Consider the following 13,100-nt stretch of genomic DNA (forward strand, 5'->3'; position numbering starts at 1 on the left):
ACCTGTGTGAACACACAGAGATCAAACCACAAAAACTACATAGTATTTAGTCTTATAGAATAAATATTTTTATTGAGTCTGAGATCTGCTACACTTTTAAGACAGTAATCAAAACTTCAGAGCTTAAACAAACAGAACTGCTTATTGCTTGTCTAAAGGTAAACTTCCTTTTAGCTGTGCTATGCTTTTTTCAGCAGAAACATAATTTTTAATACTTGAAAGCAACATTTCTTATGGCACATTTTCTTCTGAGCCGGTCAATATTTCCCTTAAAATAACCTACTTTCCAGAATTTAACATGAAATACACAAAAAATAGATATTAAAAGAAATTTTAAATATAAATACTTAAACATAATCTTACAGATGTATCTGAAACTGGTTTTACATTTGACCTAATTATTCTGAGCATACACTATTGGAGGAAAGGATGAGGTACGCTACCAAATAATAGGAGTATTTCAGTATATTTAATCATGCATAATACCTGCACAGATTATTATGAAGGCACTAGGCTACATTCTGTTTGTAGTCATGAGTGTAAATCTGAAGTCCCTAGCCTAACAGAAGAATCTGGTCCACTGACTCCCACAGAGCTTGATGACATACTCCATGACTTCCAAGGGACCAGTGTTCTAATCAGACAAGAACCTAACCACACCACAGCCGAGTATGTAATAGAGATCTGTCCGACAGTCCACATACTCTTAAGGATTTGACTCATGTGTCTTGTGCTTTTCCTTGCAACATCTTACACAGAACAGAAGTGGGCATTTTCCTCTAATGACTGGGGATACTTCCTGTCCTTTCATACGCTATGGCTACAAATATGCTGGTTTTTCAACAATGCTTCTGTGTCTACAGCTCTGAATAAGCCTCATTTTAACTCCTCATAACTGAAAAAGGGCTGATATTTTCAGAAGTTCACAGGCATTCAGATACCTCAGCGACAGAGGCCATGCAAGAACCTAAAGGGATAGTTTGTAAATCAGCGAAATAAAAATATGCTGTTGTATATAGAATATTGCATCTGTGCTTTCAGCTAACTATTCAAGAACAGGCATACCACTCTCTCTAACTTCTTGTCTTTCCTCAAATGTATTAGGCAGTAAGCCAAAACCACAACAGAATTTTAAGTTAAAATGAGTAGTATTTAGGGTTATTTGGGGGGGATGGTGAAAGATTTAAACGAAAAGAAAAACAAAGCAACCCCTCTCCCAAAATAACAAGTTCCCCACACCAAGTTATTCTTAAAAATATTCTTTAAACTGTGATGACAAACTCATCCCTAAAATCCCCCTGAACTATATGCTTCTGTTTTCTAGAACTACAGACTACAAATATCACACATGAAAGCCCTGTATATAAAATCCTCCAGCTACATCACTGGGTGGCAAATCTCTTCATTTAAGAAAAAGGAAATCACCTATTCATTTCCGCTATCCCTTAATCTCTGTCCTGTGCTGTGGTAATGCTCTGCAGACAAAAGCTCTGGAAGAGGACTCAAGACTAAAAGCCAAATAATACATATTTTTTAAGTCAAATACAAACACAAAATAAGCCACCTTCAAACTAAGATGCTTTGCACAAACACGTGAAGACTTTTTTCTGGCTGGGAGCCAGTTAAGACCAAAACTTTTTTAAAATGCACAACAGAAGCATGTTTGTGTTAAGGATGGACTGACCAGACATTTCTGGGGTCAATCATCTCAGGTTTGAGAGCTTTCTTCTAAAAACGAATGTTTAGATAAAGAGCCTGAAAAATCCATATGTCTTCTTGCCGCTACATACATATATGGCCTGACACTGTTAAGTCCTAAATACCTTTAACACCAACTGAATTCAGATGCGTTCAGCACCTTATAGCATGGGGCACTATGTTTCTAGCCCGAATGTTTGCAAAGATACATGTGGTTTACATTTCAGAGGTTGGTAGATGAAATTTTGTCTTCCTGAGTCTGTGCACAGACAGCTCCAGTGACTCTATTGCTGCTGGAAGCCTTGCTGAGCAACAGCAGAGTAGTTAATAAACTGAAGTCATTTTCACTGAAGCCCTGATGGTTCTGAATAGCAGCGAGAAATTCAAGATTCATGTCAATTTCATGCTCGGGGAAAGTTTAACTGGATGTAGGATGTCATACCTGTAGCATAAAACCTACTAAGCAAGGCAAGAGAAGTAGGCTGTGTGTTCCTCACAGAAGAGGATCCACACATAAAAGCAGACTAGTAAAGAGTAGAGTGGCAGAGAATTTTTTCCTCACTTTCTTGCAACAGCCAAGATCCTGAAGCAATATCCTCCCCTTCCTCATCAGCAGGAGTTCTGGGTTTCTCATGGAGGCATTACTCCAGGGCTTGGCCCGTAGAGGGGGCTTCCCCACCCTTGCCTTTTGTATAAACCTCTCACTATTAGGCTTAGTTCTAAGGCTAGTAAACGTCTGGTAAATTTTTGAGACTTAATTAGATACATTTCTGTTCCTTACTTTATTCTGTCAGCAATTCCCTGACAGATACTCTTCATGACTCTGTCTGTCCTCCACTTAGAGAAGAGGGGATTTTCAGAGCTAATTCCAAAACTGGTCTGTGAAAGAGCCAGCAATGGTGTCAGCTAGAGCCTCAGCCAGCACTCCATCCATTACACACCAAGGATGTAAAATTTCATGACATCTATTGGGCCTCTGAGTCAGAGTCTGTTCTCGGAGACGTCAAACACTGGTTCATGAATACTGTGCACACAGACCAGACTGTGTAACTTGGAGGCACCTAAAAAGGATCTATCCAAAATGACTGATCTACATTTTAAAAAAGAAGACTGGATTGTTTGTCAAATCTAGACGCCCCAAAACTGGTTCATAAGGATAGGTGGCCTGTTGCCTATTTATCTCCCCAAATTCATGTTTCAGCAACACGCAAACAAAGAATTGCTAGGAGAATCCACAAAAATATAGTTTTTTTTTTAAAAACACACATAAGTTATCAACCTTTTAACTTTCGCTTCACAGTCCAAATTACAGATAAGAAAAAAGGCAAAAACCTTAAGTTTTCTTACCAAAGATTATTAAATATCTACATAATAAATTAGAGACAGATTATTTAGAAAAGGCTTGGAAGATAACAGCTTTAAGTTGGGTGTTGTTTTTGTTTTGTTTTACACAGAGAAAGAATAGTCAATTTCACCGTTTTAAAGCCCTGATAACCCTGTTAATGGCTTTACTGCAGGTGAGGGATTTGTGATGGCCATTTTAGCATCTCTATTCAGAATGATAAAAAGAACAGGAGTACTTGTGGCACCTTAGAGACTAACAAATTTATTAGAGCATAAGCTTTCGTGAGCTACAGGTCACTTCATCAGATGCATACCTCAGAATGACATGTGCCTATGCACGTCTGCTACCAGTTTGTCCCTATCTTTGCTTTGCCAATAGCTGTTAACTTGTCTCTGCCTCTTTCCTGTAACACAGAGAGGCCAGTGCCAGTTCAACATCTTCAGTATCTGAAAATAAGAAGCTGCTGCCTTTGTTTGCTCTCTTATTAGTTTGATTATCATTTCTCTCCATAGGATGCCACTATGCAACCTTTTATGATTTTAACTTTTAGCTTCTGCTCCATCTTCCAGGTAAGAACCCACTTCCTCCTACAGATGTCAAGAACTTTTACTCTGAGTTATTAAAGACACAAGGTGGATGAGGTAATATCTTTTATTGAACCTCACCCACCTTCTCTCTCTAACATCCTGGGACCAACTCAGCTACCTCTCTGCATACTCTGGGTTATAACATTCAGGATTCCAGAGACTATATCCAGCCTTGATGAGAGATATTTTTCTCTAAATTCTCTAGTGTTCTGTCTAGTCTAGTTTAAGATGGGCCAAAACACTACTTCCTCTGGAAGTGCACTCCATGTCCGTCTCATTGTTTTGAACTTGGGGAAGAGGGGAGAAGCACACACTTCAGCCTGAAGAACTCCTTTCTTCATTGCAGTCCACGGGAAACCCTTTTGAATAACTGCAGTTCTCCCCCACCCCACGGTGTATACATCCTTCAGACACTTAGGGACCCTCCTTTATTCCGTTCTGTTTTCCCACTGCAAAAGTGTGTGTGTTTGCCTATAGGAGAGATGAGTGAAGGAACTCCAGAAACCGTAACACCGCGAGGACTGTTTCCGAGTGACACACAACGAAAGCACAGCAATCACACAACGAAGGGACCCTGGCTTTGTACACCCTGCAGGAAATAATTTTCACAAAGGTGCGTGCGCAAGCTCCCCCAGAGGCTCTGTGTACCGACGCCCCCGGCTGCCCGCTTCACCCCTGCAAAACCAGCAGACAGTCGCGACGCGCTCGCCGGCAACGCCGGAGGCATCAGCCCCGTGCCCGGCGCTGGACGCGCGTGGGGCTGTCCTGCCCGCCCCCGCCCAAGGCTCAGACACGGGTTCAAAGCGGGGCCGCTGCGCTACCCTGGGGCACGTCAGTTGCTCCCACGGGCGCAGGGTCCCGCCCCCGTCCCCGCAGCGGCCCCCACGCGCCAGGCGCGACCGCCAGGAGCAGCTGCTAACTCCCCTCCCCCCCCGGGGCACCTGGCGCGAGCTCGGCGCCGCCTCGGAGCCCGGCGTTAGCCCCCAACCGGCGGAGCGTGCCGGGGGGGAGGGGGGATCACGCGCCCCCCAACGGCTCCCCGGGCGCGCGCGGACCCGGCGGGGGGGCGGAGGCAGCGCCCCCCCAGGCGACACACTGACCTGACCGGGGCCCCGTCCAGCTCCGCACCCGCCGCCGCCGCTACCAGCCGGCCGCGCGCCCCATCCAGGCGCCTCCGCCCGGCCCCGCTGCGACTGACACCGCGCCGGCCAATCGCCGACCCCACCGCCCGGGACCCACAGCCAATCAGAGAGCGGAAGGGCGGGGCGGAGCGGGGAGCCGGCCGCCGAGGCCGCCGCCAGCCAACCAGGGCGCGGCGCTGGGAGCAGAGGGGCGGAGCGCGGGGCTGAAAATCCCTTTTGTTCGCGGCCCTGGAAGGAGAGCGCGGGGCTGTGATTGACGCGTCACTTCCGGGGGTGGAGTCTGAGGCTGGGCTTGCCGGCGGAGGTCCTGGCCCTGGGGGGGCGCTGTTCGCAGGCCGTGCAGTGCCCGGGGGCGGGGCGGCTGGGAGCCCCCCCCGCCTGGGGCAGGGAAAGGGGCGGGGGGAGGAACTTCCCCAGCCGGGGCAGGGAAGGGGGGAGGAACTTCCCCCATCTCTGCCCCCAGCCGGGGGTGGGAAAGGGCGGGGGGGGCAGGAACTTCCCCATCTCTGCCCCCAGGCTGGGGCAGGGAAAGGGGCAGGGGTAGGAACTTCCCCATTGCTGCCCCGAGCCTGGGGTAGGGAAGGGGGGCAGCTGTCCCTGGTCCTCTTGAGTGCTGACTGTGTGCCATATCAATAATGCAGCCCACGGCTGGCGTAGTCCTCAGGCTGGCTCTGCTTCTTCGGTTCCTTCAGGCCAGTACAGGGAGGAAGCCTGGCCGGTGTCAGATGGCGCGAGTGAAGCCCCAAGGCAGGAGGGCTCCTCTCTCTTCCAGGCAGGCCCTTTTCTTGCAAACTCAAACGAGAGGTCAGCCCCCTCCGCAGGGTTTTGTCACTTCTATCACAGCGCTAAGACATCATCTGATTTTGCATTCTGAGCACATATTTAGACTGTAAGCTTTTTAGGACAGGTAGCATCTTGGTTTTGTGCAGTGCAAAGCAAAATAGGATCTCAGTCATGGTTGGGCCCTCTATGGACTAAGTAAATCCATGTAGTCATGTCTGACTGGTGGTGACATCATAGCAGAATTTTCAGAAGCCTTCATGATCCATCACTAATTTACAGCACTCAGCAGCTGTCCCCTCACTGATCTGCTGCACGCCATCATCCATCCATCTCCTTGCTGGTTGTCCCCTACTAGGGTGATCCGCTATCATTTCTTCCATAATAACTTTTGCAAGTTTCCATCTCTGCAGCTGTTGTGACCAAAATACATAAGTTTGCATCTTTTTCTTTCTGACATCAGGATCTGCTTCTCTCAAATAATATTTCTAATATAGGCATTCGTCTTCCCCCCTCCACCCCATACAGGAGATTGCAAGAGTTGTTGCCAACACCACATTTCAAAAGCTTCAGTTTTCTTCTTGTCAGCAGCATTAATTTACCATGATTCACATCCCTGAATCATTATGGAAAAAAATTATGCTTTTCGCTAGTCATACGTGCGTACATTTTGAAATGCCATGTTTTTTCCACACTTTCTTGAGAGGCCATACTTGAGCAAGCCGTCCCTAGTTGTCTTCCAGCTTCTTTGGAAAAGACTCCTTGCTTTGATACAGATGAGATATATCAAATCAAGGAGGCTTTTATATATAATACCTTTGTCGGTTGTCTGGCAATGGTGAGATCTGTTTGGTACTACCATAATTCAAAAATAAGACGGAATTTTATTACTTTGCAGCCCCTAGTGGATTGATCTTAGACATGTTGGTTAAAATTCTACCTCTTCCATGGCTTCACTTTGTGATGCTGGGCAAGTCAAAATTTCTGTGCCTCAGTTTTCTCATTAGTAAAATAATAATGATGCTACTGCACTCTCATATAGTGCTTTTCACAGAGTCATAATACCTGCTGCAGAAGAGTTTTGAGGCTTAATTCATATTTGAAAAGTGCTTTGAGATCCTAAATAAGACACCAGGAAAAATTAAAAGTAATAATTTACATTCCCAGGCCTTTTAATCTTTAAAGCATTTCACAAATCTCTAATTAAATGTGTTGTTATTGTAATGCATTATTACTGGAAAGATACAATTTTCCTTTGCTGCTTAGACAGAATAACGTAACTATTTCTGAAGTGAAGAAAATGAGTGATGACAGTGACAACAGAGAAATTGCCTTCACACTGAGCAGCATCTTTCCTGGGTTGTTTTTTTTTTAAAACGTCGGTTATGCAAATACTACCTCTCTAATAAGAAAGCAGTGTAGAGCAGCTGTTGTCTGCAGAAAAAATTCTGTATTTTTGCCAAACCTAATTCTAGTAGGAAGAGCACAGGACAAATTGAAAGGTAAATAAGATGAGAATTTAGTCATCTGTCAGCTCAGTTCCTGGAGCAAACCACTCACTCATTGGAGTTTAAGCCTTTCTTTCTATCCCATTAATTGATTCCCAAGAGAGAGAGTGTTCACATGGATTATTTTGTTGCTGTTGGTGTTTTAGAAGTACTCCAGAATGGTTTTTAGTCCATGATAAGAAACTTGTTCTGATGAAATCACACGCTCCATGAGCCACTGTGTAGCTGGGGCTGGTTTTCTAGTTGTAGTATTTATTATTATTATTTACCACGTGGGCACTGTACAAGACAATCCCTACCCGAAAGCTCAAAATTAGAACAAAAGAAACAAAACTTTTGTCTAAAACAAAGCAATTTCTAAATCGTCCTAAGCAGCAATTCCTTTGTAGTGAAGAACTGTAGTAAACCAGTGACTGATCCTTTTCCTTTTATTTTTAATGAGAACTGTGTTCAGGTAAACAGCTCTTAGGGAGAAAGGGACAGATCGTCAGCTGCTGTAAAGCAGTGTAGCTCAGCCAGAGTTGATGGAACTATGCTTATTTACACTACCCAAGGATTGTGGACTTTTAGCTTCTCTTTGTTAACCCAAGAGGGAAACAATTGTATTATTATTTATATTACATTAGTGCTTAGACCCAGCTGGGATCAGGGCACTGTTGTGCTAAATGCTGTACATTCACAGGGTAAAAGAGTCCTGGCCCTGCCTTACAGCCACTTCGAGACAAAGGGTGGGAGAAAAGATTATTATCCCCATTTTACAGATGGGGAACTGAGGCACAGAGAGATGAATTGTGTTGGCCCAGGTTGCACAGGGAATCTGTGGCAGAGCTGGGAATTTCCTTGGTTCCAAGTCCAGCACTTTAATTACAGGCCATTCTTTTTGTCAGCATGAACTTCCCTCACACAGTGAACCTCAAGACTGATATAGAAGGTCCACCTGTAGAGGTGAAATGGGAGGTCAGTTTCTGCAGCCCATTTAGTCATTTGCATTTCTGCTCAGACTCCCAACAAAAACCCAGTTATCACTAATCGGGTTTTCTTGTGATGGGGGCATCTGAAAAGAAGGACTCTGTAGTTTTACAAAGAAGCTGACGTAAAACCCCAGTTTGGGGTTTTACGTCAGCTTCTTTGAAAAACTACAGAGTCTTAAGTTTGTCTCTTATTTTCTACAGTCACATCAAATCATACTATGGTATTTAATGCTATTGGTGCACTGAGATTTTACCTGGAAAAGGGTGGTGTTGTATATCCTGCTGTGCAGTGTGACTTGATGATAAATCTCATGACGACTCAAATTCTCATAAAAAGAAAAGGAGGACTTGTGGCACCTTAGAGACTAACACATTTATTTGAGCACAAGCTTTCGTGAGCTACAGCTCACTTCATTGGATGCATTCAGTGGAAAAAATGCCCATGATTCTTGATGCTATCTGTCTGAAGATCTCAGTACCCTTTACAAACACTAATTGACCATGCAGCACCGACCGCTCAATGAAGCGAATATTGCTGTCCCCCTTTTGCAGATGGGTAATAGGAGACAAAGCATTTTTTTGAGTTTTCTTACCCAGTACAACGCGAAAACCAGAACCCATGAGTGCTTCTGGATTGCTATTTTAACACATAGACTCTATTGCCTTCCTAGAGAGAGTGGTGGTCTCCTTGATTTATGAGTTGATTGTCTCAACCCCTTGTTCTCTGAGGAATGGGGGTTACTGCCATCAGTGCTGCTTGCTGGGCAGACCATATTCCCACAGTCATCAGAATTAGAACTGAACCTTTCTATGGAGATTTCAGAGTAACAGCTGCATGGTCTCTGATATCCCAGTAAGATGTGCTGAGGAATTGGTTACTCACTAGATTCTGGAAGTCAGAGAATAAATCTTAATGGCTATCCTTACTGTTACTATTACACTGATGACATTAGAACATGGAGCTTGTGGTTGCCTATGAACATAAATTCTGTTGAGGCATTTCCTAAGAAAAAGCAGCAGCATCTTTAAACAGAAGGTGCAGGGTACAGGGAAGGCTAGTGAAAACAGCAGCTCAGAATGATCATTCTTCAGTGATAAAAGTGACAGACAGAGAAGTGCTCGATTATACAGTGACAGTGTTAGCAACAACATATATCCTCAGCCATTCTAGACTCCTCTCCCTTATAACTCATGAAGTACAATGTGTTTATTTCTGTACAGAGTTCTTCATGCACAAGTATTACAGAATACTGCTATAGGGTTGCCAACCCTCCAGGATTGTCCTGAAGTCTCCAGGAATTAAAGATTAATCTTTAATTAAAGATTGTCATGTGATGAAACCTCTGGAATACATCCAAGCAAAATTGGCAGCCCTACTGCTCAGGCTGTCCTGTCTGGTAAGAGGTATCAGTGAAGATAACACTTCACATGTCTATAGTGCCTTCCCAGCCAGCGATCTCAGAGCCCTTCAGAAACACACAGTGATTAAGACTCATGACCTCTCCCAGGAAGTAGGTATTGGTGTTTCCACTATTTAGAGCTGAGCAAATAATTGATTTTTTGGTTCAGTGACCTGCATTCACAAATAGTTTCAGTTGACCCGCAACTGCATTTTTTCGGCAAATAAACTATTTGTAAAAAAATTTCACCCATTTCTACTACTATTATAATGGTACACTAAGACCACTGCTTATCACACTGATCATAATCTCACAGCGATCTGGTGCTGTCTGTCTGTCAGTATCCATCTGTTGGCTCTTGTCTTAGGATTGTCAACTTCTGGGGACAAAGATCATCCTTCTGTTGTGTGTGTACAGCCTAGCACAATGGCACTGGGGCCTTTAGGCATTACCGCAATACAAATAAACAACAATTATAATAATTCCCATTCTAAAGAAGGAGAAATTGTGGCACTGAGTGGGATAAGTGACTTGCCCAAGGTCACATAAACAAGTCAGTATCTAACCTGGGATCAGAACCCATGAGTCAGATCCTCAGCAGGTGTACATAGGTGTCGATTCATTGAAGGCAATGGAGCTGCACTCATATACAGCAGCTGAGAATTTGGTCTCAAGTCTCCTGCCTCACAGTTCTGTCTTGAATCACAAAACCACACGGCCTCCCACATGTGCTGTGATGTGCTAGAGTAGGTGGAAGGATGCTAGAGTTGCAAAACAAAGACTGAGTCCATGTGGAAGTGAGTGCTGACCATTTCCAACCAATGAGATGGATAGGAGGATTTATAGGCCAGGGAGAACAGGTGGGTTGTGAGGGAGGATTTGCAGAGGAGAAATCAATGAGGTGCAGGCAGGCTGTGTTAGTAGGGGGACGGAAGTCTGCCATTCCCTGCAGAGACAAAAAGGGGGAAGAGAAAGAAGTTTGGTATTGGAGCAGCATAAATTAAGGAAGTTCGAGCTAGAAAAGACTGACTACATTAGACCACCACTTCCTGTAAGTGCAGGATGGAGCCTGACAAAGGAGATGTCGTCTATGAAAGTGACACAGCTCAGTTCTCAGCTGGAGAAAGGAGCAGCTTCCTCTTTAAATGGTTAATGTGCTCTGAGTGTGAATTATTGAGGTTAACTCAAAGCCAGCGTGGAGGTGCAGAAGGTGGGCAGCTCCAGGGGGCATTAAGGAGAAAAGCATTCCCAAGGCTTTTGGAAAATGAAGCCAACATCCCTAGAAGCGAACATAGCTAGAAGTGGGTGTCCATTAGATGTTTCAAAGCTCATTATGAAGCTAATTTTGGTTAATTGATTGGCCAGCTTCTGGGTTCGGTCATGGCAGGTTTGTATTTCATCAACTTACAAAACTATGAGCCACTTCTGAGGCCTTGGCCCTGTTTGTGTGAATGCAGCTCCATCCTGTGTCAGAAAGCTTGTATTGCACCTTATTCACACTACCAGAGTGCATGCCGAAATGTCCCTACTAAGGGTGCAGGGTGGGGAAGCTTCCACTGTTATGCCCAGGTGTCTCTGGAAGCCAGGTGGGTAAACAGAGGCATTGATTTTCCTGGACTGTCAATCCAACAGCTTTCACCAGAAAGTCACTGGCAAAAAGAAAAATAAAACATTAAAAGGAGGAAGGTTAACATATTTTCCCAAGAAGTTACAAGCCACTAGAGGGCATGAGATAGGCAGTGAGTGTCCTGTACACTCCAATGCTTTTTAGTCCTAGAAGTTTGTATTTATTTATTTGGTGTAGTTATGTGACCCTGATTACTGTATCACCTGTTCTAGGCAACGTCACACTAGAAGGAAAGCAAACTTGTGGAGTATCATCTTGGTTTGATATTATGTGGTTTACTGAGCAGTGTCCTGCAATACTATCATCTTTCATATTAGATCATTTTTTCTGGCCCACGTTATAACCTCCAGAAAATTGTTTTTTATGATGGTGAAGGATGGCAGTGTGAAGAGTGCTTGCTGCATGGACAGCATCCATCTATCTACCCTTGTTGTAGAGTTTTAAGGGCACTTGTCAGCTTCAAATAAAGTTCCCCACCTGTTCTTTTCTGGTCATGTTGTTAGCACTCTCTGGAGGGAGCTGAGGCTCTGTATTGCTATTTTCATTGTCCTTAAAACTGCCTCACAAAAACGTTCCCAGAATCAATGGTTGTTGAAAGCCAAACTAGTTACAGGGCATTTATGACTGAGAGGATTTTGATGTACATTGTATCTGCAGGAGGTAACGTGATTTATTTTAAGTTCACTCTTGGTGTTGTATGTTAAGAGGGAATGTGGTCTAGTAGTTTGAGCAGGGACTGAGCCAGGGCTCCTGGGTTCTAATCTTTCCTCTGTCACTGCCTCATTGTGTGACTTGGGACAGATCACCTGACCTCTCTGTCTTGGGTTCCTTAGCACCAGAATGGGCACAATCACACTTATCTATTTCTCCAGGCAGTGGAGTGGGGTGAAGCGAGAACCTCAGATGGAAAGCATCATAGAGGTGCAAAGTATATTATTAGCTTGCTTCCAGGCTAGTCTCCCTGTTCTCTGTGTCCAGCCAAAACACTATGCCCTTTGCAACTATCCATTGTGTATTACTGTGCTAATTACACACCATAAATTTGGGCCAACACAGAGATCTGTGTACAGCGCCAGGAGCCAGTATATGATGGCTGGAGTTGAGATCCCAACCTGGGTTCCTAGTGATGAGGAAGGGAATATTGGTCTCAGTGCAAGTGTGAGGGAGGGTGCATCTCTCATGGTATGCTGTAAGCTTTTGTGCAGGTGCCTGGGTGATGTCATGTCTAGGCCTCCCTAGGCAGACATGAGGGAAGCAAAGGGGAATTCCAGAGCAATCTCAGATTGGCTGCCTTGTTACCTGTCTGTATGGAGCCTAGCACAATGGGACCTGCTCTTTGACCGGGGTTCCTCGGTGCTACCATAGTACAAACAGTAAACAAGTCAAACAACAAACGGACTATATCTGAATGCGCAAATGACATGGAGGAATTGCTTTGCTTTCAAAATTGGCAGATGTTTTCTGGGTGGCAGCTCCTGCTGGTTCCTTGTTTTTTTCCCTGATGCTGCAAACATGTTCTCCTTAGCGTCCAATCCAATTCTCAGCAACAGAATGAAAAAGCAACCTTTGTATAGAATGGCCTTATGTGCAGCTGATAATTGACTAGCCATGTATTCAGCTCTTACAAAGTCATATCAGCATGAATTATGTCACAGAACATCTGGCACCAAAGGCTTCTCTGTTCTGGGACTTGAAAAGAAGGTTTGGTGAAGCCAGTACAGCTGAAAAGCAAACATTTGGAGAGGGATAATCTCTGAAGTGTCCTAGATGGTCTCGGGGAAGGAGAAATGTGTAATTTTATTCTATAAACCTAGTAAACTAAAGCACATGACAGAAAAAAGTTTTGTAGCAGCATCCTTCTGTGCACACATGTATGATATTGCAGCCAAAAAGCCAGAGCCTGAACTGTGTTGGGATGGGTCTCACCAGGGAGGTCAATTTTGCTACAGATTTACTATGTTTGATTGTTAATGTGCAGAAATCCCAAAACATGGAACGGTGCTGGTGACACTGTAGGTACCTCATCAAGGACAGGCTCTCAT

General features: G+C 44.4%; 1 protein-coding gene across 2 annotated transcripts in view; it reads right to left on the bottom strand.

Annotated features, from left to right (window-relative positions):
- CTTNBP2NL (CTTNBP2 N-terminal like) overlaps positions 1-13,100 on the bottom strand; it is a 129,266-nt gene that overhangs the window by 33,673 nt on the left and 82,493 nt on the right. The window contains exon 1 of one of the 2 annotated variants that reach the window (XM_074936255.1): positions 4,731-4,822. The exons of the other annotated variant lie outside the window; for it this stretch is intronic. The gene's annotated coding sequence lies outside the window, so the exon portion shown is untranslated. Of the gene's footprint in view, positions 1-4,730; positions 4,823-13,100 lie in introns of those variants that run through there. 2 annotated transcript variants of the gene reach the window in all.

The sequence above is a fragment of the Natator depressus genome, chromosome 21 (assembly GCF_965152275.1).
Source record: "Natator depressus isolate rNatDep1 chromosome 21, rNatDep2.hap1, whole genome shotgun sequence".
In the NCBI taxonomy this organism is placed as follows: Eukaryota; Metazoa; Chordata; order Testudines; family Cheloniidae; genus Natator; species Natator depressus.